This window comes from Peromyscus californicus, unplaced genomic scaffold (genome assembly GCF_007827085.1).
Source record: "Peromyscus californicus insignis strain IS unplaced genomic scaffold, ASM782708v3 Scaffold_34__1_contigs__length_536609, whole genome shotgun sequence".
Taxonomy (NCBI): domain Eukaryota; kingdom Metazoa; phylum Chordata; class Mammalia; order Rodentia; family Cricetidae; genus Peromyscus; species Peromyscus californicus.
The window spans coordinates 393,924-418,398 of record NW_026294545.1 but is presented as its reverse complement, the minus strand read 5'-3'; the positions used below and the strand labels follow the sequence as shown (position 1 = coordinate 418,398).

The 24,475-nt window shown below is 41.6% G+C and overlaps 1 long non-coding RNA gene across 2 annotated transcripts; it reads right to left on the bottom strand.

Moving 5' to 3' along the window:
- Positions 1–19,866: 19,866 nt before the first annotated feature.
- Positions 19,867–23,352, bottom strand: LOC128121196 (uncharacterized). 2 transcript variants are annotated; one of them, XR_008222110.1, is made up of 5 exons: positions 23,238–23,352; positions 22,398–22,596; positions 21,159–21,300; positions 20,497–20,835; positions 19,867–20,401 (listed from the first exon to the last, which is right to left on the bottom strand). It is a non-coding gene; the product is annotated as an uncharacterized LOC128121196 (long non-coding RNA). The 2 variants fall into 2 exon arrangements; XR_008222109.1 differs by having other exon boundaries at positions 19,867–20,835.
- Between the last annotated feature and the right edge of the window lie 1,123 nt (positions 23,353–24,475).

The following is a 24,475-nucleotide window of genomic DNA, read 5'->3' as shown; positions in this document are numbered from 1 at the left end:
GGAGAGTTGAGATCACAAATATTCAAAGTTATTTTTGAAAGGGTGGCATTAATTTCTGTCATTTTGTTGATTTTGTAGTGTTTGGCGTTCCCCTCATTTGCATCACTACTATTTTACCATTGTTTATTTTTACCTTGTAGCCCTTTAGATGTGTTTATCTTTCTTTTCAGTCTGAAAAATTCATTTCAGTATCCTCTATGGAACGAGGTTAGTATCTCACATTCCTTTAGCCTGCTTTTCTCATGAATATTTTTTTCCAACAGTGAAAGTTTTAGTAAACATAGCAATCTGTGTTGTAAGTTGTCTAAGTTAGGATTTCTGTTGCTGTGATATAACATCATGACCAAGGCAAATTATAAAAGAAAGCATTTAATTGGGTTATTGGTTCAGAGAGTTGAGGTCCATGATGACAGAGTGAAGGCCTGGTAACAGCTGAGAACTCACATCTTGAACCACAAGTAGGAGACAGGCAGGGCACACTGAAATGACATAAGCCTTTTTAAATCTCAAAGCCCACTCCCAGTGACATACCTCTTTCAACAAGGCCACATCTCCTAATCCTTCCCTAATAATTTAACCAACTGGAGTTCCAGTACTCAAAATGAGCCTTTGGGGTCCATTTTCATTCAAACCACAACACTCCACTCTCTGCTCACTATAGGCTCATGCCCGTATCATGATGCAACATGCATTTAGTCCAACTTCAAAAGTCCCCACAGGATTTCACTACCAACACTGTTTAAAAGTCCAAAGTTTGGCCGGGCAGTGGTGGCACACGCCTTTAATCCCAGCACTTGGGAGACAGAGGCAGGTGAATCTCTGCAAGTTCAAGGCCAGCCTGGACTATAGAGTGAGTTCCAGGAAAGGCACAAAGCTACACAGAGAAATCTTGTCTCAAAAAACCAAAAAAGAAAAAGTCCAAAGTTTAAAGTTTGATTTGAGACTCAAAGAAATCTCTTAATTATAATCCTCTATTTTAAAAAATATATATATACTTCCAACATAAAATGGCACAGAATATAAATTACCATTACAAAAGGGAAGAATTGGGGCATGGAGAAAAAATACTGAACCAAAGCAAGACCAAAATCTAGCAGGTAAAACTCCATATTCTATAGCTCCATATCTGATACCAAAGGAATTAGATGGTTCTGTTCTTCAGTTTTGCTGCCTCCAACAGACATCTCCTGGGCTGGTTCCACCACCTGTGTGTTACTCTCCTTGGCAAATACCTCGTGTCTCTGGCACTTTGAACTTCTTGGGGTTTCCAGTACAATCCTGGCTTCACTTCTATAGCCTCATGCAATGACCATTCAGTGCCTTCATATAAGGACTGCCTTGCCATACATTGCCAGGCTTCAGCAGTTCTCAACCATGGAGGAAGATTCTATAGCTCCTTCAGTCATGTATCTTTCATGACAATAAAGTCAGAACCACATGGACAAGACTGTATGTTATGTAATAATCTTTTTGTACATTGTGAAGATGTGTCTTTGCCAAGGTGTCTTCTGATTGGTTTAATAAAAGGCTAAATGACTGATGATAGCTAGGCAGGAAGAGGTTAGGTGGAGAACCAAACTAAGAGAATGCTGGGAAGAAGAAGAAGGCAAAGTATTGAGGGTGCTCACCAACCAGAAACAGAGAGAGAGCTGGAGATGAACATGACATGCTAGAAAAAAGGTACCACCACGTGATAGAGTGTAGATAAGAAATATAGGTTAATTTAAATTAGAAGAGCTAGTTAGTAGCAAGCCTAAGCTATCAGCCCAGAATTAGGAATATATCTCTGTGTGATTATTTGGGAGCTGGCTGGCAAGACAGAAAACCCAACCTACAACTATAAGTTCAGCTATCTGCTTGAGATGGAACCTGTTCCCATCCCCAAATCACATTTGTAGCAGCTTTCATTTGTTAGGGTGTTTTAAGAGCATAAAATTCCTTAGGCTTTTTCCTTTCACAAGTTGGAAGATTAGCTGGAGGGGGGGGGAGTTTCCAAGGGCACTCCTCCCTTATCTCATTGGGGATCAGACTTCTCTTTAATATCTTTATCATTTAAAGAACAAGCCTTGGCTCCAACATCAAATTTCTTGGTGCTCTTTTTCTCTTCAAATTATACGTTTTGTATTTCTTTTTGTCTCACCTGCACTTTTTTATTGTAGGCCTATACAAGCCTGATTACTAGTAACAATGCAAAAGAATCAATTCTAGGCTGCCCTGAAATCTCCTCTGCCAAAGAAATTAACCCAATACTTTTCAGTTTAGCCTCAAGAAAATTCTTAGGACAAGGGCAGAAGGCAGCCACATTATTTGCCAAAGTTTCACAAGAGGAGTCTCTAGCCCACTTGCTAATAGTGTTTGCATCTAAAATCCCTTGAACTTGGCCTCTACAGTCTTCATGGCTCATTTCAGTGTTTTCCAGGCACATACCAAGATGATTCATCAAGCTTCACTTAACAGCACTCAAGTCAAAAAAAAAAAAAAAAAAAAAAGTCAGGTCTGTCATAGCAATAGCTGACTTCCTAGTACCCTATGGTCTCTACTGCTGGGATAAAACACCATGATGAATGCAATTTATAAAGAAAAGTATTTAATTGGGCTTACAGTTTCAGAGGGCTAGAGTCCATGATGGCAGAGCAAAGGCATGGTGGCAGGGACAGCTGAGAACTCACATCTTGAACCACAAGTAGAGGCATACAAGGCACACTGGAATGACATGAGTCTTTTTAAACCTCAAAGCTCACCCCTAGTAGCACACCTCCTTCAACAAGGTCACATCTCCTAATAATTTCGAAATAGTTCCACCAAATGGGGACTACATTTTCAAACATATGTTACTATCGGGGGCCTTTCTCATTCAAACCACTACAGAAGCTGTGATCATTCAGAACTGAAATAACATCATCATCCAAAGACCTTTTCTCTTTTGATGTTTGTGCAAGAAATCATCTGCTATTCTGATGGGTTTGCCTTTGTATGTAACGTTGTGTTTCTCTTTTGCAGGTTTCAATGTGTTTTCTTTGTTCTGTGTATCTAGTTTCAACTATAAAATGGCACATGAAATTTTTTGCTCATTCTGTCGGTTTGGTGTTCTATATAGTTGTTATACTTGCATGGGCCTTTCCCTAGATTTTAGAAAGTTACTGTAATGGTTTTAGTGAAAACTATTTTACATGCCTTTGTTAGGAGTTCTCCTTCTATGCCAATAATTCATAGAAATAGTCTTCTTATGGTGTAATCAAGATCCTGCACATTCCACTCACACATCTGTTGTCCTTGACTGAATCTTTCAACTGGTCTACTTTGTCTTGGTGCTCTGATAGTCCATCCTCCCCATCATCTATCCTATTGTTGAAGTTCTTCATTCAGTTTTGTATTTACTTATTGAATTTTTCAAATCCCATCATTTCTATTTGGCTCATTTTTCAGTACTTCTACCTCTTTACGGAATACTTTTACATATCCTATGTTGAGTTTCTTATCTCATTTAGCTATTTGTTTTCATATAATTTATTCATGAGTCCATTCATATCCTCTTTTATTTTTTTGAAAATATTATAATCGTTTTTGAATTCTTTGTCCATAATTTCATCAAAGTCATTTGCATTGGCAGCCTTTATGTTGGGATTTGTGGGGTTTTTTTGAGTCCTCTAGTCTTGCTTTTTCATATTACTTGTGTTTTTTTCATTAGGACTTGCACATCAAGACTTAGACTGTAAGTTGAATTCTTTTCTTTAAGTCATTTTTCTTCTTTCAGTGAAAGTATTTGCAGTGTTCAAGAGGGATTAATTTGTAGTAGGGTTAAAGTGTCATTTTATCTGCTAAGCTGTTATCCAGGGCACCAGGCTCTATCCCTCATCTTTCACTGAGCATAGAATATGCTCTGTAACAGCTGTGACTCTGCAGGGATAGTTTCCCTACAAAACCAGTGTAATAAGCAACTGCAAAACAACTTCTCCTAAAGAATCAACAGTGTGATAGAGTAAAGGGACACTGCTTGTACTGTGAGTGCCAATGTATTAGTTATTACAGATGAGGGGGAGGAAAAGAAGCAAAATGCAGCAAGACTAGTGATTAGTATTGGGATAATAGAAGAGGAAACATAAACAGAATGGGGAACCGGAAGGTCACATACAAATACACACACACACACATACACACACACACACACACACACACACACACACACACACACACACACACACACAAGCTGGAGGATATGAAGTCTGACTAAAGGAAAGACTGAGAAAGAAACGTAAAGATATGGTATCATAATGACATCTAGTAATCTCTCTCAGGAGCTAAGCCACCGAGACCCTGTAAACCAGGCCAGAAAAAGAAAGACAGAAGTATAAGGAGGGGGAGAAAAGCCATATAAGGCAAGATCAGAGCTGGACTGCTGGATAAACTTTGAGTACTAGACAAAAAAAAAAAAAAGAACATGTATAGAGAGAAAGAGAGTCAGGTGAGGATATAGGAAATGAAGCTAATTGGCCTGGTGGCTGAATTCCTTCGGGATTCTCTCAGGCTCTCTCCCTGGCTCCTAAAAGCCTGTCTCACTGCTGGGAGCTCCTCTGTGACGGAGTGGTCCCTGTGGCACTTTGAATCTTACTCTGGATGGTGGGTTTCCTGATGCTGTCACAATCTGTGGACAGCATGTCACAGGTGGAATCTCAGATAGTAGTGCACCTCTGTGAATTCCTTCAGGACACACTGGCTTTGCCCCTCTGTAGCTCTTACCGATAGCCTGTGCGCTGCTAGTCTGTATGAGTTTCCCTGTAAAGTTTGGCCACCTCCAGATTTTTAACTTCACTGAATGCTGTGCAGATCTTCTCTCTCTCTCTCTCTCTCTCTCTCTCTCTGCATGTGTGCGCGCGCGTGCGCATATGTCTGTCTCTGTCTCTTCCCCCAGTTGCTCAGGGTTTTGCTCAGGTTTCAGCACACAGTCCTAAAACACTTCATCTGAGTTTCCTGAGGTTCACAGAGGGTCTTGGGCTGTCAAGAGCCACAGCTGCAGAAGTGTTTTTGAAATGGCGTCCTGCCTCTGCTCTGCGGGAGAAGGCTTTCCCCAGTGTCTTTTCTATTAACACTCACTGCCCTGGATGTGACCTCTTTTCTTCCCATCTGTTTAAAGTGTTTGTTGCTTTTCTGATAGCTGGTTTTCAGCCTTCACCTGATTATTCCCTGGAGATTCTCTGAGGTCGTGTCTGAGTGCAGCCTGCAATCTTGAAAGGAAAAAAGAAAACAAAAAAAAAAGCATGGAGTTTAATTTTGCTTGATCATCAACTCACACAGTTGACTAAACTCTGTCGGGTGATGTTTTGAAGGCGCTCCCTTTCAGGGCATGTCTTGGCCCCTCTTTCAGTGATGTTGTTAGAAGTTTCTCCTCTCTAGACTGGCTGTATTGGCACACAGATTCAGTCCCAACTCTAAGGAGGCAGAGACCAAAGGACCAGGCTAGCTAGTTTACACAGCCAGGTCAGTCAGCCAGGGCTGCATAGTGAAACTTGGTGTCAAAAAGCACAACTACTGCCACCACCACTACCACCACCACACACACACACACACACACACACACACACACACACACACACACACACACACACAGAGAGAGAGAGAGAGAGAGAGAGAGAGAGAGAGAGAGAGAGTTGAAAAGAAAAGCATTGAAAAGACGTTTTTCCTTCTCTTATTCAAAGTTGAATTCTTGGATTCCTAGCCTTCCCAGCCACCTGGGTAGCTGGACATACATGGGCAAGAGGAATGAAGCAGGGCCTTATGTCCCCACATTATCACTGATATCATGCTATGCAGTTATTGGGCAGTTGCTTAACTACCTAGTTTTTTTCATTTGCAAAACTGAAGGAAAATCATCCATTTGAGGATTTTAAGTAGGTTAATATATATTTTTTCCCCTTTTTTGGTTTTTTGAGACAGGGTTTCTCTGTGTAGCCCTGGCTATCCTGGAACTTGCTCTGTAGACCAGGCTGGCCTCGAACTCACAGAGATCTGCCTGCCTCTGCCTCCCAAGTTCTAGGATTAAAGGTGTGTACCACCACCACCCAGCTGGTTAATTTATTTTTGAAAACACTTAGAATATTGTCAGTCATCTTAGAAACAAGCCTATAAATTTACAAGTTGAATGTACCTTATCTAAAATGTTTGAGACCAGAAGTGTTTCAGAAGGATTTAAGAAAAAAAATTAGGATATGACTATCATACACATAGTAAGTTACTTAGGGGTATCTAAGTGTAGAATTTATTTATGTTTTATTTACTACATTTTATTTACATAACCCAAAGGTAAGTCTAGACAATATTTTAAGTAATTTTGTGTGTTAAAAAAATTCCAAAAAAAAAAAAAATCCAAGGTGTGGAATTTATGGCTTCTGAAGTCATGTTGTTACTCAAAAAGTTTTAGATTTCATATTTTCAGATTAGAATTGCTCAATCTATATGGTTTTTACTAGGGCCATGGCGACATCAGGGCCCAAGCTGCTGCCAAGGGCCATGTCTGGGTCCATGGTCTTGCTACAGCTGGAGTCTGTGTTGATCTGCATGGCCCATGTTACCACAGGGGGCCACAGGAACCACTCATGTTAAAATCCAAGGGTTGTACAAAGTCGGCACTGCCCTGTGCTGGCCCTGGGAGAGCTGGCCCTGCCCCTTGCTGGCCACTGCAGCAGAAGAGCTGGCCCCAACTCCCACCCCTCATGGAGAAGATGCCTCCCCCACACTCAAGAGAGATGGTCCCACTCCTCACCATAGGTATGGGAGAGCTAGCCCTCGTGGCATGGGCAAAGAAGAGCTCTCTCTGCCCCACACCTGAGGTTGGCAGTCTCAACAGCCAGGACTGACCAAATCAGCTACCACCCAGACCCACATCCCAGGCTTTCTGTTGGCCCACGCCAGCATCCCATCCCCACCTATGACCTGCCCAAGTGTAAGGGGCCTGGTGCTGCAGACCCATAATGACAGGATCCTCATGACGCAGGGCAACAGCAGACTATCTGAGAAGAGATTTGGTGAGAGTCCAGTGTTGGTGGTGTACCAGAAGCCAGAGGCCTTGAACCAGACCAACAACTCATTGTCATGTACATTTGCAAATAAAGCTGAGTGGACAAATGGATACACTGCTTGACCCACAGCTGCTCCCAAAGCCACTATGATGAATGAAAAGATGTAGAGAAAGTGGGAAAGATGCAGAGATGCAGGAGCAAAGTGTTTTGGGTTTTTTTTTGTTTTTGTTTTGTTTTCAGTTAATATGTTTTTAGTTTTTTTTTATTTTTTATTTATTTATTTATTTTTGGAGGGAAGGGACAGATATGGAGAGACTGGAAAAATGAACAGGATTGGAGTGCACGATGTGAAATTCCCAAAGGATCAATAAAAAGAAATGTTTTTTTTTTTTTTTAAAAAAAAAAGACAAAAAAAGAAGTATTTGCATTAGTCAGAAAACATAGGACCAAGTTGAACTGGAGAACTATCTTAAATTGTAACTATCTTAAATCTGGTGAAGTGGTAACTAAATGCTGTCTGGGGCCCTGGAGTAGACAGAAAAAGAACAGTCGAGAGACTGGCAACTTTTAACTAACTGCTGTAGTTTAATAAACAGCCTCACACCAATGTCCAGTTCCTGGTTTGAATAATGAGGCCATTGTTACAGACGATATTAACTCAGGAAATTGATTGAGGGCATCCACGGACTTTCTGTACTATTTTGAGACTTGTTAGTAAGTCCTGTGAGTTCGAGGCCAGCCTGGTCTACAGCGCGAGATCCAGGAAAGGCGCAAAGCTACACAGAGAAACCCTGTCTCGAAAAACCAAAAAAAAAAAAAAAAAAAAAAAAAAAATTATTTAGAAACACTTTGAAATGCTATTTTTAATGTTAAAAGAATCATAAATTTCAATTCAGTTCTTTAAAACTTCTGCATGTTTTTAAAGCAATTCTTTAATTTCCTGTTGCTCTTGAAGGCTTCTTTTATATTTTTATGATTGTACATGGTTGCGGTTTAAAGAGCAGAGCAGGATAGGGAAAGACCTAGCACTGGCCGTTGACTGCCCACATGCGGGACCCAGTGATACTAACAGGCAAATAGAGTTAGAACAGACCTGAAAAGCAGATGGGTGGGAGCTGGCAGCAGCAACATAGAAATTGCTCTCAGAGGGGTTGATCTTGAAAGACAGCAATGAAAGGGGGACCCAAACACCAGCAGCTGGGGGTATTTAATATGTGGGCTTGGTGACAGGAGTGATCCGGGAAAGGGTGATTATGGGGGTCATAAAGGTTAGGGGAGCAAAGCCCTCGGTTGGGGAGAGGTAGCCTTAGGAGTTAGGGCCTTGAGCCTATTAGCAAGGTGAGAGACAGGGTTATAGGCAAGTTACTGAGAGGTTAGGAAGAGATTGCAAGGTTCTTCTGATTACAGACATTCCTTGGCTTCGGGTGGCTTGACTCCATGATGGTGTGAAGGTAGCATGCCTACAACAGAGATGGTTCCTTGAGGTTGGAATGTTGACGTTTTTCAGCCCAGTAGTGTGTTCAGCTTGTACTCCCTCTGGGTGCAGAGCAAGGCAGTGAGTGATCTATAGCTCTAGGCAGCTTCTCCAGAATGTGGATTATTAACCAAAACTCTGTTATGCCCCGCTGAGAAGCAAGGATGTGCAGCATCAGATATAGTAAATACACTTTCTGATTATAGCATCTTGAAGTTAATGATAGGCTTGTCAGTACATAGCCCCATCCTAAGGTAGGAGTAACTGTACTTATGTTTCCTCATGACACAATTACCAAGGTTGTTAGCTCTATTAGTGAGAATTTTTAGAGAACTAGAACAGAAAGAAACAGGTACACATATCCATTTAATCCATTTAGGCTTCTGCATCCTCAGGTTCCGCATCCATGAATTCAACTCACAGGGTCAAAAGCATGTGGAAAGGGAGGCTTGAGAGATGCCTCAGTGGTTAAGAGCATTTTCTGCTCGTACAGAGGACTCAGTTTCGTTCTTAGCACACACAAGGCAGCTCACAATGGGTCTGTAACTCCAGTTGCAGAAGATCAAAGCCAGATTTGCACAAGGCGCACAGATTTACATGCAGAAAAAAAACACTCATACACGTACAATAAAAACAAATTACTGTTTCTTAAAGTATGAGAAAAAGCTGTTTTGTCTGCATTGACTGTAGATAGATAGATAGATAGATAGATAGATAGATAGATAGATAGATAGAGATATCCCTTAGTCATATCAACACATATAATTATCACAGCAATGAACAAAGGATCAGAGAAGAGGCTCAGAGGTCTTGGGAAATTCCAAAGGACATCAAGTGGTGTCATGCAAGGTGGGAAATGTAATCACGGAGCAGTTCCTGGGCTCCCTTGAGGTGAGAGGTTATGAGTTTAAATGAGTTCACTCTCCTGTACGGTATGTTTTACTGCAACATTCAATTTCTCAAAGTGCAGAACCCAATTGCATTTTGCTGCAGCGAAAAGCAGGTGGGAGAGAAGGAATGGGCGCACAGAGGAGTGGCTCCCACAGTTCACCATGAAGTCAGCTGAGGATTTAATGTAACATAATTTACTATAATTGGTGGGTCTCAAGAGAAAGAGGTTTATGACTTTCAGTATGTTTGTTTAGTTAAAACACTTAAAATACTATTCCCTCCCATGTCTTAATGACCATGTAAATTAGATGGCATAACCTGTAATCAGTGAGATCCCGGCAGATGCACTGTAGGTAAGGACAGCAAAGGCTTCACTGACTCACCCTGGGCACCCAGGCTCTGCTCATTACATTTCCTTTCTCAGTAAATAGCAGTTTTAGTAGGCAAATGTGTTTCCTTCCAGGCTCTATTCTAAGCAGACATAATAAAATTTCAACATCTCTAACAAGAATTTATGGAATCATAAATCCTCCTGTTTTTAAAAACTATGATATTGTCTTCCAATTATTTCTTCATTTTATTTTATATTTTGGTTGACTAGGACGACATTTCTACAAATTTATAGGGCATAATGCAACATTTTGATGCATATGTCCAATGTATAATCAAATACATATGCCTTAGCAGAGGGCAGAAATCATGAGGTATGGAATGCTGTGGCAGCTTAAACATGGAGCCCTATCCAAACAGATCAGCAAGGTGGGGCAGGATATGGTGTGAGCCTTAGCTAGGCACTTTTCCTTGTCTGTAACCACTGAATTAGCTTCTTTAAGATTATTACACATGGAGCCGGTTCTCATTTCTCCTTTAAATTCATACAAAAATTTAAGCATATGATTGGAAAACTAGTAGGCATCCCATTCACTCAATGAATTGCTAAAGAGTGTGAATCCGGGCTGGAGAGATGGCTAAGTGGTTAAGAGCACTGGCTGCTCTTCCAGAGGGCCTGAGTTCAATTCCTAGCAACTACATGGTGGCTCACAACCATGTCCTCTTATGGCATAAAAGCTTACTGGTCTGCAGATAGTGCTCATATACATATAAAAATAAATAAATAAATAATTTAAAGTGTTTTTTGTTTGTGATTCTGAGATACTATGTTCACTTTATGCCTGAAGATGCTGCACCCAGGGCCATTAAGAAGCTTACTTGGATCCAATAGCAAATGTGTCTGTTCTTAGTACACAGCATGGAAAGGATATCATGATAAATGCTGAGCGAAGTATCCATGAAAAATCAAAGGAAGCTTGAGCTTGGTGCCAACTGAGATAAGGAATGGAAACTCTGAGCTCACAGAGGACCATGGAGGAGGAATGTCTGGACTTGGTTAAGAAACCTCCTTTTACCTTCTTCAATAAACAGGAGATTTTTTTTCCTTAGGGGTAGATTAAACTTAATATGTATGTGTATCAGGGGTATCAGTTCTTCCTTTATCAGAGATCACTGTGGGAGCAAGTCCAAGAAACATGGCAGGGAGTCACAAGGAAATTATATGCAGGCATGCTCACACACACAATCACCACCACCATCACCACCAACACACACACACACACACACACACACACACACACACACACACACACACACACACAATCACCACCACCATCACCAACACCCACTGCCACTACCACACCACACCACACCACACACTTTGGATAGATTCAAACTTCCAGTCAGGCCTTATATTTGATAGTGATATGGTTGGACTAATAATGAGAAGAGCAATAGCCTCTAACATGGAAGGCTGCTACCTCCAGCATTCTGTTCTCTCAGAGATTGAAATTAGCAGCTTGTTGTGTATCTCCTATATGTTTTATATATGTGTGTGTGTATATATATAAAACATATAGAAAATATGTTAGATTTAGTCCTTAGATTGTTTTGTTTTGATTGACAAGTAACATAATAATGTGTAGACTATTATGAGTGTTTCCATTTACCTGTTGTGTACTTGATTTGTTTCCGGCTTAGGAGTATGACAAATAAAACTCCTTAGAACGCTAGTCTATATGTAATATAGATATGTTTCCATCTCTGTTGGGCAAATACCTAGAAGAAGAATGGCTGGATCACATGGTAGGTATATGGCACTTCTCAACTGTCTTCCAGGTAGAATCTACACTAATTCATTTTTTGTTTCTGTGATAAAACACAGATCAAAATTAAAGAAACATACATCACCAAGGGAAGCCAGGGCAGGAATTTAAGGCAGGAATCTGGAGGCAGGAACCAAAGCAGAGACCACAGAGAAATGTTGTTTACTGGTTTACTCCCAGGCTCAAGTTCAGCTTACTTTTCTTATGCAGCCCAGGCCCTCCTGCCCCAGGGATGACACTGCCCACAGTGGTTTGGACCCTCCTATATTAGTGAAAAACTAATAAAATTCACCACAAACGTTCCCATCGGCTGATTGATGGAGGCAATTCCTCAACTGAAGTTCCCTCTTCCCAGGTGACCCTAGGTCTGCATTAAGTTGGCAGCCAAAATTAGTCATCACAGTATCATTCCACACTCCTATAAGAAGTGAATGAGAGTATTAGTTCATTCACACTCTCCCAGTACTCTCAGTAAAAATCAATCTTTTTCTTTTGCTATTTTAATCCCCAGGTTGTAGTGTTTTCTTGAGTCTTATATGGCTAACAGGTTTTGAGCATTTTTAATTCTTTATTATAAACCTATGCATCTTCCTTTGTGGTACTTATCTTCAAATCTTCTGCCAGTGTTTCAGTTGGGTTGTCTTTGGTGTGTGTGTGTGTGTGTGTGTGTGTGTGTGTGTGTGTGTGTGTGTGTGTGTGTAAGTATGTAAAAGAGAAAGAGAACAGAAACAGAGATGGAGATGTGCATTGCCAATGTTTTCTTACATTCCAGAGGTTCTTGTTTTTCATCTTCCAAGAGCAGAATTTTAAATTCTGGCAGAGTCAAATTTGTATTATTTTTCTTTTATTGTCCTTTTCTTTTATTGTCCTTTTATTGTCATATCTATCTAATAAATCTTACCCCAATCTAGGAGCACAAACTGTTCTTGTATGATATTTCCTCAAAGTTTTATATGTAATTTTGAGTTAAATTTTATCTATTTCACAAACCAGAATTCACATCAATATTTCAAAATATGAATACTTTCTTATTATAGTACTAGTTGTTGAAAGGTGTGTTCTTTCTATATTGAATTGACCCTACACTGAGAGCCAGTTGCCCAGGTGTACGTAGAATTACTTCTGGATTCTTATTTTGTATAGTTATAGCTGCTGTACAAGGTGTGGTTTCATTGCTTGAACAAATTAGCACGTCCCTGGTATGCAGTTACTGATCTGGCAAATGCTCATTTTATATACACTAGTAAAGACTTCCAGAAGAAGTTTGGTTTGAGGTGACAAGGTCAGCAGTGTACTTTCTCTGTCTTGACTCTTCAATTCTATTGCATTTAGTTATAAGGGAACTTTATCCCCCTTTCTCCTCTATAGGATGGGGCATGGTATATCCCCTTTATGGCACTATGGCCCGTTTTCATTTAATAATCAAGAAAAAGAAGCTACTCTAGATGTGTTGATAATACAGATACATGTTCAGGGTTGGACATGTTTTATTAAAATTCAGGAGCCTTCTACTTCAGTGAAACATTCGGGGTTCCTGTGGCAGGGCGAGACATCCATTCTAAAGCAAAGGATACATCTCTGTAGTTATCCTTTCTTACAATTGAAGAAGGGGCACATTGCATAGTGGGCCTCATAGAACGGTGCAGATAACCCATCTCACATATGACTGTGCTACTCTGTTCCACATAATAGATAAACACAAAAGCTGCTAGTTTTAAATGTGTTCCAAGACATAGAGAGGTATCGCATGGACCTCTCTGCCATGAGTTGATCAGCTGTTTGGGCCATGTGATATGACAGATCCAATGGCTTTGAACTGTCATTGGAGAGCCAGAAGGGATGTAGAGCATTTTCCAATCCTTTATAGTTGAACTGTAACACAGAGCCTTGTGATTTTGGAACAATGCCCTGCTATCACCTGCAGACACCTTTTTCTTAGACAGAGAAAGATTGGCCTGCTATGGCGCCTTAATAAAAACAGAATTATGATCATGGGCCACTAAGTTCCTGTGTACTATTAACTGTCCTCTGTAAACTGGGTATTAACTGAATCATCAAGCTATAAATCTTGACATACACAGCAATATTCCATCATCAATTGGAGTGGTTTGTAAACGATCAGGCTCTGAAGGTATAGTTAAGCTATGGAGAAGTAAAACAAACCCCCACAATCCTACTTTGATACACTGCTTTCTGTTTTTCACTCTACATCTTCTTAGGGATTCCCTACCAGCAGGAGTAGAGCTTTGACTTTGTAGGAGTAAGAAAGAACTACAGCCTGTTTACGAATGCCTCCTTGTGATATGCACTTGCCACCTAAGTAGATGTCTGTAGCACTACAACCCTTCTCTGTTACATCTCTAAGGCACAGTGGTAGAGGGAAATCCTCTACATATGAAGAACTTTGAGTAGTATATATGCTTAGAAAAAAAATTATAAGACATTTGGAGCCGGGCGGTGGTGGCGCTCGCCTTTAATCCCAGCACTTGGGAGGCAGAGGCAGGTAGATCTCTATGAGTTCAAGGCCAGTCTGGGCTAAAGAATGAGTCCCAGGAAAGGCACCAAAACTACACAGAGAAACTCTGTCTCGAAAAACCAAAAAAAAAAAAAAAAAAAAAAAAAAAAAAAGACATTTGGATATATTCATAGGCTTATATTCAATTCACTGGTTTGGCTGAATTGAATTCTATTATAGAATTAATAGGAAAATGATTAAAATGATTGAAAAATTGGTAGAAAAGAACTTTGGAGAAAAGAAAAGGCTAGACTTCTTTTTCATGAATAGGGGACAAGAAAGTGTAGTCTAAAAGTTTTTTCCCAGTTCCGAGTTCCTCTGGTCCAGCCCAGCCCCGTGGTCACTCAGCCACTTATAAAATAATCACTCAGGCTTAATATTACTTACAAACTGTATGGCCTACGGCAGGCCTCTTGCTAGTTATCTCTTATATTTTAAATTAACCCATTTCTATTAATCTGTGTTTTGCCACACATTCCATAGCTTTACCAGTCTGTTGGTATGTTGCTCCTTGGGCAGCAGGCTGGCATCTCCCCAGATGCCACCTTTTTCTTTTCTGTCTCTCTCTCTCTTTGGATTTCCCGCCTGCCTCTAAGCTGTCTTACCATAGGCCAAAGCAACTTATTTATTAACCAGTGGGAACAACATACATTTACAGCATACAGAAAGACATCCCCCAGCAAGAAGGTATCGGGGCACCCATGTCAATGCTCATCAAAGGAGGATTTCAGCAATCAGGTATATAAGGTGACCCATTCTGTGGACCCCCCCCCCCATCAACTTCTTCCCCTAGCCACCTCCATCATCATCTAGTGTGCGAGGACAAAGGTGGCTATGGTGGTGGGGATGGAAGTTAATCACATGATGGGTGATGTCGTTCTGTATTCTGTGAGTATGTGTTGCTCTGATTGGTTGATAAATAAAGCTGTTTGGCCAATGGTGAGGCAGAATAAGGTTAGGCAGGACATTCTAACCAGAGAGAGAGAGAGAGAGAGAGAGAGAGAGAGAGAGAGAGAGAGAGAGAGAGAGAGGAAGAAGAAACACAGAGCAAAGGAGACACTGCCAGCTGCCACCAGGAGAAGCAAGATGGAAAGGTAGCAGCAAGCCACAAGCCACGTGGCAAAATATAGATTTATAGAAATGGGTTAATTTCAGATGTAAGAGCTAGCTAGCAAGAAGCCTGAGCCATAGGCCATACAGTTCATAATTAATATAAGCCTCTGTGTGTTCATTTGGGTCTGAGTAGCCATGGGACCGCAGGAGCCAGGCGGGACCAGAGAAAACTTCCAGCTATAGTCACATGCTTAATACTATGGGCTTCTGATCAAGGCTGACCTAGCTCCAACCACATCAGATTCCCTAGTATGATGTTATTCTGTGTAGTGACAGTGATCAGACAGTTATATGGCAATATTGGATATATTGTATCACTTCCTTAGTGGGAGAAATATCATTTCATTCTTACTGGACTCTTACTAAAAACTGGATTTGACTTTTCTGCCTACATCATCTTTTTCAAAACCCCCATCCTTAGAAATAGAGAAAGCCTTATCTAGCATGATATGCCACACAACATTGGCTCTGATCAAAAATTTCTTTTCACAGCCAGAGAAGTATAGCATTGGTATCATGCTCATGGAATTTAATATGAACTTCAGCACCCTGAAGCAGCTAATCTGTAGAATAGTGGATGGCTTCTGAGGATAACAACACTTGCTCAGTGGCATTTCTTGCAAGCTGGACACAGTTCTTTAGAAGGCTGCTTATGCTCTGAATCAGGTCCTATTGTATGGTGTTGTTTTTCTCATAGCTGAAACGCATGGGTCTAGAAATGAAGGGGTGGAGCTGGGAGTGGCCCCACACACCATCACCCCTATTAATCTACTAGAAAAAGTTTGTTTCCTGTTCCCACAGACTTATGCTCTGTTGGCCTAAGGTTCTTAGCTCCAGATCAAAGAATTATTCCACCAGGTAACAAAACAATGATTCCATTGAACTCAAGGTTGACACTGCCACCTGGCCACTTTGGGCTCCTTGTGTCTCTGAGTCAATAGGCTGAGAAGGGAGTTACTATGTTGGCTAGGGTGGTTGATCTAGACTGCCAAGGGGGAAATTGTTTTGCTATTTCACAATGGAGGTGGGGAAGACGTGTTTCTGAAGCACAGACCATTTCTGAGAGCATTTCTCAGAATTACAATGCCCCGTGATTAAGGCCAGTGGAAAACTACAGCTGCTCAGTCCAGTCGGGACATCTGACAGCCCTTCAGGAATGCAGCTCTGAGCTACTCCACCAGGGAAAGAAAAAGGTTGCTTGCTGGAAGGACACAGAATTAATAGTAGAAGAGTATAAATGCCAGCTATGACCATGTGACTAGTCATGGAAAGGAGGATTCTAATAGCCTTATTTAATTGAGAATATGCTTATGTGCATATAGTACATATAATTAGCGAGCATCTTTGTTTTTGCTCCTGTGTTATTCCAGTAACACGAAGGGGAAAATGTACTAATTTTACATAAATGTTGTCAGTTTCCCATCATAGCACTAAAGTTATGGGCTACCAGGAGAAGAGTAAACATTACTTGGGGTCTTTACCATTGATTCTGGGAAGGGAATAGTCAGTTTTGTTTGGGTACAGGAGAGCTGGGTTGTGTTAGATCTAAATAGAACTTTACAATTGTCTTTATTTGGAGGTTTAGTTTGGATTAAGGTGATATGGCTGAGCACCAAGTTGATAAGAAGTGAGCTTTGGATCATTCCTTTTATGTGACCATTTCGCTAATCTAAGTTTGTCTTAATATCTGGCAAATAGTGATATAGTTTTTGTTGTTTTATTTTTATGTATGTGTATATATGTATGTATGTATGTATGTATGTGCACATGCATGCACACATGTGTGCTAGTGTCCATGGAGGTCAGAAGAGGCCATTAGACTCCCTAGAGCTGGAGTAACAAATGACTGTATATTGTACAATGTATGCAGAGATCTGAACTGTGGTCCTATGGAAGAGCAGCAAGTGTTCCTTTCTACTTCCCCAACCTCATATTATTAATCGTAGTTGAAGTGGTCTTTTAAAAAAATAATTTTTTTGTGTGTTGAGTTCGTGGACCATAGTGGCTGTGGGGAAGTCAGACAATCATCCGCAGGAGTGGGTTCTCACCTTTCACCCCACGAGGCTCTGGGATTGAATTCAGGTCATCAGGCTTGGTGGCAGGTGCCTTTACTCACTGAACCACCTTATGAGCTCCTAAAAGTAAGCTCTTAAAGGAAGAACTATACCTATGTTGACAACATCATGCACAATAGCAAAGTGATAGCTGTAATCCAGGCAGCGGATATAGACAATGGTGTATTATTTAGCTTAAAATAGGGTTTGCTGACACACGCTGCAATATACAAGGTGGAGGATGTTAGGCTATGTGAAATGACCCAGTCACAAAAGGACCAGTACTATATGATTTCACTTTCACTCAGTCATCAAATTCATGGAAAGTAGAATGGTGGTTACCAGGGCTGGAGGGAAAGCAGGAACTTGAGGAATTGTGGTTTAATGGGTACAATAAGTGCTCTTAACTGCTGAGCCATTCCTTCATCCAAATGGCATGTCCTTGGAGAGTCTGTGAGAGAGTTTGGGAAAGAAACTAACATTCAAATGAGGTGACAGAATAAAGAGGATTGCTTTCCTTAAGGCACGTGGGTATCATGGTATCATTCAGTCCACTGAGGCCTTGGATAGAAACAGGAGGAGAAAGAATGAATCCTTTCCTCCATTGATGCTGCAGAATCCATCTTCTTCTATTTGTGATTTGCAAGATCTTTGGGCCAAGACACGGACTTACACCATTGGCTCCCCTAGTTTCCACATGTTGAGGTTTGCACTGAAACTGTTACTGACTTTCCTTGGCCTCCAGCTTGTAGGTGGTCCATGGTCATTTCATGGACTCCATAATCATGTAAGTCAATCAATTAGTTTAAATTTTGGTCTCCGTCACTCTCTTTCTCTCTTACTGATTCTGTTTTCTCAAGAGAATCTTCAGTTACTGATTGTACATCTATAGTTGCAGGGTTCTATCTGTATTCATGATAGTGCTGGCTGTTGTCTCTCTCTGAATTATATCTCTGATATAATTCTGATGTCTCTGAACAAATTAGGAACTATCACCCCCTCTTCCATTTCTGGGGGAGTTTGGTGGGAAGTACAATCACACACACAAACACACACAGAAACACATTTACACACACACACACACATACACATACATACACACAAACTTATGTTTATAGACACACATACATATACACAAACTTATGTTCATAGACACACACACACACACACACACACACACACACACACACACACACACACTTCTTTGGTCAGGACAGTAACTGGATTAGCTGAGGATATCTAACCTCATCTAATCTCATGTAGAAGTCATGAGATTTTCTCTTTCATATATATACCACTCAAAGCAGAAGATATTGACAACGAAGGAAAGGGAAAATTAAGGCAACTCATAGCTCCTTTTCCATTTAGTCTTCCCTTATACAATCATAGACAGAAACAAAATAAAAGCAGTTTGGTTAGTTTCCTGAAGTTTTATTTAGCAAGTTCTGATATGAACAAAATACATCACATGTGGGAGCTACAAAATAGATGCTGTGTCATTTTGGTGAGTCTACATATAAATTAAAGACAATTTGTCTTTTAAAAACTTTTAATTTTATGTATATTTGCGTGTGTATGCCAGTGTGTGTCTATGTGCACCATGTGCATACAGGAGTCTTCAGAGGGCAGAAGAGGCATAGGACCCCCTGAAGCTGGAGTTACAGATGGTTGTGAGCCACCGTGTGCGTACTGGGAACTGAACCTGGGTCCTCTGCAAGAGCAGTCAGTGCTCTTAACTGCTGAGCCATCTCTCTTGGCTCTGTCTTTATTTTCATTTAGAAGTGGCATTATGCAATAAAAAGATCAAAAGAAAATATATGTTCAGGATTTAAAGTTTCAGAATATTCTTTACTGGGGACGACAATGACCAAGTGGAAATCATTATGACAAGTTAAGGGAAATCGTACAGAAAAAAAGACAAGAAAAAGCTTTACATTCAGAACCTTAAATGCTCCTGTTCAAATATTGAGAACGACCCCTGTGTTTCATTTTGCAGTAAGTTTTAGGGAGGCCATACCTCCAGACCTCCTTGAAATTGGACGATGGTGTCTGGTGACCCTTGAGGAAGACTCGAAAGTGTGTCACTGGTAATCACTGGTGTGAAATGAAAGTACAAATAAACTGTGACTGTCTGGATCTACAATGCTCCCCAGGGGCTGAAGAGATGGCTCAGTGATAAAGAACACTGGCTGCTGTTCTAGAGGACCCAGGTTTGATTCCTAGTACCCACATGGCTGCTCAAAACTGGCTGGAACTCCAGTCCCTGGGGATCTGATGCCCTCCCTGGAGTCTATGGGCACTGCAGGCACATGGTGCCCAGACATAGGCACAGGCATTACATCCATATACATAAAGTAAAATAAGAAAATAAATAAATAAATAAATAAATAAATAAATAAATAAATAAATAAAGACACTGGCCATCTGTTTTTTAAAGCAATTTAAAAACAAATGAGCCGGGCGGTGGTGGCGCACGCCTTTAATCCCAGCACTCGGGAGGCAGAGCCAGGCGGATCTCTGTGAGTTCGAGGCCAGCCTGGGCTACCAAGTGAGTCCCAGGAAAGGCGCAAAGCTGCACAGAGAAACCCTGTCTCGAAAAACCAAAAAAAAAAAAAAAAAAAAAAACAAACAAACAAACAAAAAAAAAAACAAATGAAGTATGGAGTTTTAAGATAACATTTTATGAAAAGTTCCACAAGGGCCATGCATTGAAATTTAGTCCATAACTCATGGCACTTGTGCAAAATGGTGAAACATTCAGGCGCTCAGGACTAGTAGCAGGAAGTTAGATCCTTCAAGGCATACTCTTAAAGGGATCATTACGACTCTGGCTTCTCTTTGTCTGTCTTTGCTTTCCAGTGGTCATGATGTGAGTATGACCACTATGCCATTTGCTCTTGTGGTACGTTGTGCTGCCACATGCCCAAGACAAGAGGTCCACGTAACCATGGACTGAAACTGGAAGCCCAGACAAACGCTCTGCTTCATGGATTGATTCATTCAGGTACTTTGTCACAGTCATGGAATGCTGACTGGCATGTAGTCAGTAAATTCTTGCCATCATTGCCTTTCCATGTTAGCTTCTGCTCCTGGTAGCCTAGCTTCTCTTGTAGTACTTACACTGCTAATTCAAGTCCCTGAGTGTCTGATCCAGAGGCCCTGCCACTGCCTTGCTCCCTGAGTCCCTAGATGAAAATGATCAAGTCATGATCCCACTTTTAGACTAGTGTCAACAAAGTCGAATCACTATCCCCCAGGTGACCAAAAGCAGCTTTATTACCTTCTGTTTTTTAAAGAGTGACAGCTGCAGCAAGACCCGAATGGAGGTAGGGAGCCACCGAGAATTGGCCGTCTCATTCTTCTCAGCATTATTTCAATGATTTCACTAGTTGTGCAGATGTAGGACTCAGGCACCTTTGACCTCAGAGAAGCAACACTGTAAGGACTGTGCTGGGAGCATCTGCAATCCTTATGACACCCAGGTTGGAGGAGAGATGAGGACGGAAAGAGAAGTGATCTTGGGTCTCTCCATTCCAGAATTCAAGAATCAATCCCGTCCCTTCATTTTCGCTTCTGGGTTTGGGAGGGTAAATAAATACAGCTCAACATTAGCTGTAACCTGGGAAGCATAAGCACAAGCACCTTCACGAGTCTGCAAGAGAAGTCCCGGGACCAGCAGGCATCAGCCCACTTCTGAAGACCCAGATTCACAGGATCTACAGAACCCATCTCTGCGTGGGGTTGACGGTAACACATCACTTCATCACTGAGCTGCAACTCCTTCTGAGGCTGATGCTAAGCAAGATCTTATCTACCCCATAACTTTCCCACAGGGTGCTTGGAACATTCCACAGGGGCTGGACCCTCACAGGAAGAAACCTAACGTTTGCCAAAAAGCCATTGTGATGTTCATGTGATTAGTTGGAAAAATAAAAGTAATACCTTCAGAAGAGTGAATATCACAGAGCTGCCTGCATTTAAGATCTGTTCTCTTGGGATACTTTTTAATCTGGAAGTGTGGGAAGCCACTGCTTCTGCAGTTTAGCGTGCTGATGTTGGCATGGCCTCCATGAGAACTCTCTGTCTTTTAATGAGTGAAACAAAGGAAAACATTGGATTAGAAGTTGAGTATAATAGGCTGTGACATTTCCTGAACTAAGATTCCAAAGTCTGCTTTTTCATTTTTTAAAATCCCAGAAGATCTAGTTAAGATGGAAAGTGTGATTTCACCAGGCAGGGATGAGATGCACCCCAGGGAAAGCCCTCAGCTGTTGAGACATACCATCACCTCCAGATATTTCAGTCATGGCATTTCTGACTTAGCTATCATAAGCTGCTTTTACAGTTAAAAAAAAAAAAAAACAAAACACTTTCAGCTCTGTCTGTTGTTTGCGCCTGAAGCTTATCCAACCACGGTGAACTTTTTAAATTAAATTTTAAAATTTATTTTACATACCAACCACAGTTTCCCCTCTCTCCTCTCCTCCCATTCCCTCTCCCCACCTCCTTTCTACCCCCACCCCCCATCCACTCCTCAGAAAGGGTAAGGCCTCCCATGGGAGTCAACAAAGCAAGGCATACCAAGTTGAGACAGGACCAAGCTCCTCCCCACTGCATCAAGGCTGAGCAAAGGCATCCCCCCATAGGAAATAGGTTCCAAAATGTCAGCTCATGCACCAGAGACAGATCTTGGTCTCACTGCTTGGGGCCACAAACAGAGCAAGCTGCACAACTATCACCTGTATGCAGAGGGCTTAGGTCGGTCCCATGCAGGCTCCCTAGCTGTCCATCTAGAGTCCCTGAGCTCTCACGACCTGGGTCAGCTGTCTCTGTGGGTTTCCCCATCATGATCTTGACCCTCCCCCCCCCACTTGCTCATACAATCCCTCCTCCCTCTCTTCAACTTGACTCCCAGGGCTCGGTCCAGTGCTTGGCTTCCATAATGAACTTTTGTGGTGACGGCATGCACATATGTCAGAGAGTCCTCTTCCCTGGAGTATTGTTCTGAAGGAGGCTGGGACCCTCCATCACCATTTCTGTCATTATGAATCTGCAGAATCTTGAAGGTCTTTGAAAATATCCCTGGAGAAATTGTTCGCTCCACAGCTGAGGTTCTCTTGGCTGTCCTAGACAATGAATGAAAAGAATGCCTAACTAGCATAACAAAGAGAGTGTCCTTACCTCTATCCTAGTATCCTTAAGGATCTCCAAGGCACCCATAGCTCTGAAACTCCCCCAAGATGTTTTTTTCCATACTTCACAGATCAGTGGTCCTGCCACGAGTGGTGGCTCCCCAAGATCCTCTCGTTTAGTCAATGACCATCTTTGGTGCGGTCGCCTCTGCTGAAACCCTGTGCTGGGGCTTTCCTCCACAACTGCACTGTAAGACAATGTGGCTTAGATGTTGATCTGCCCCACACCTGTTGGGACTAGGAAAGACTGAAGCAAAACACAACATGTATGACACTATGACACGTATGAGGTTTTTGCATTCCCCCATCCTTGATGCTGAGAGTGCTCTTGAACTTCCTCTGCTCTTCTCTACCCTCAACCCCGGGGATAAACTTCTGCTAGAAGCTTCCTCAGCTTCTCCAGACATGGGTGTCTTAACAACCCAACTCCTTCTTTTGTCTGGTATGCCTGGTACAGCCTGAGACCAAAGTATAGGTGCTATCTGGGATCCCTGTTAAATATTAAATACTTGGGAATGCAGGAATTCAGAAACGACTCCCTCCTCTTTCTTCCTTGTGTAAATGCAGAGTTTTGGCTTACTAGAAAGATGACATTTTTCATTCAAGTTAGAATCTCATGGTTTGATACAAAACACCACCAATATTCAAACTATAAACAAAATTTAGAATGTAGTTCCATTCACCAATCTCTTCATTCTTGGTCAAGTTAGGAAATAGAGAGTTTGTAGCAATGAAGGAGGTATATAAGAGGGACCAGTGATAAATCCATCTCTGATTTTTCAGAATAGCATTAAAGCAGAACAGAACAGAGCTATAACAGAGGACATACTTATCTGTTGACTTCTGAGATTTACTTTCTGCTGACTTTTAACCAGGCAAGTTCTTTGAGGCAAAATACTTCATAGAGACAGAACACACACACAGGCCCAGGTCGGGAAGTCTTCTTTAGTCAGAACAGCTTGATGCCTTTTCTGTGCAGGCTCATATTTCCGGAAACCCCTGCAAAGAATCCTACACGCAGTTGCATAATCCTCGTGTGGGCTGAGGGTGGAGGTGCGATGTTATATAAGTTCACCCCGACTGCACATCAAGGCAGAGCGGCCAAGCGATGCTTCCCTCAACCAGAAGCAGAGCTCCCAGAATGATCTCATCAGAAGAAAAATGATGACAGCTGGTGGCTTAAATAAAGCTTCATGACAACGTGGCAGGCGAGCCACACCTACACATTCTCTCCGTTTGCTGTTTGGCTGTAAGCACAGCACACACTTTCCGACAAACTCTAAGTGTTGGCGCTACTTCTGTGTTGAATCATCGTCAGAAGAGCTGGGCAGCCGGCATACATGAGAGCAACTGTGCTTTGTGGATGGTGAAGAGCCTAGTATCCAGGGTAAGATTCCAGGGAACAAGCCCTTGCTTTGTGCAAACATGAATAACTTTCTGAGGCTCCCAAACTCTTGTTTTTTCCCCATTGTAAAATGGTGACAGCAATGATACCTATGTTTTGTGCTGATTTTCTGTAGAGGGCAGTGCTGGGGATAGAACCCAGATAAGCACCCTATCACTGAGCTATACTCAAGCCCTTTGGGGTTTCCTTAAACATTAAGTGATTAGCATTTCTTAACAAGTTTATCATAGTCCATGGCATCTAATTGTTGTATTTTGATTTTGTTTTACTTTTTGCAGCATTGGATGCTGAATCTCACCCACATGCTGGACCCTGCAACTGTCCACCACCAGCCCCTATAGCCACTGCTTTTAAATATTAACTTTTGCTATGGTTCAACAAACACTGGGGTATTGTCCACTGGGTACATGAAGTTATTATAATTATTACTCAAAGAGAGGAAGAGACAAATGAGTATCTATACTGTTTAATTGCTGGGGGTGGGGGTTCAAAGGAAATAAATGAAGCAAAGTGGAGACACGGATTCAGCTCACAGACTGTGATTTTGAAGTAGAGTAAGATAGGAACTCCTCCCATAAGCCTCATCCATTGCTGGCAAGTCTGTAAAATAGTGCAACCATTTTGGAAAACAGCTTTGCATTTCTTCAAGGGAACCCTGGAAG